Raw genomic sequence first — 265 nt, 5'->3', positions numbered from 1 at the left:
TAATAATAATAATAATAATAATAATAATAATAATAATAATAATAATAATAATAATAATAATAATAACAACTGCCAAAATCTAAACCCTCGTTGAAATTTTCGGTAGTTATATTTATTACCGGAAATTTGGTCAATGAAATTTCCGGTAGTTATAAATGAATACCGGAAATTTCAGAATGAATGAAATTTTCGGTAGTTATAAATTTTTGAAATTTCCGGTAGTTATAAATGAATACCGAATATTATTTATAAATTAATTAATAAA

The sequence above is a fragment of the Cicer arietinum genome, chromosome 2 (assembly GCF_000331145.2).
Source record: "Cicer arietinum cultivar CDC Frontier isolate Library 1 chromosome 2, Cicar.CDCFrontier_v2.0, whole genome shotgun sequence".
Taxonomy (NCBI): domain Eukaryota; kingdom Viridiplantae; phylum Streptophyta; class Magnoliopsida; order Fabales; family Fabaceae; genus Cicer; species Cicer arietinum.
This window is presented reverse-complemented; position numbering follows the sequence as displayed.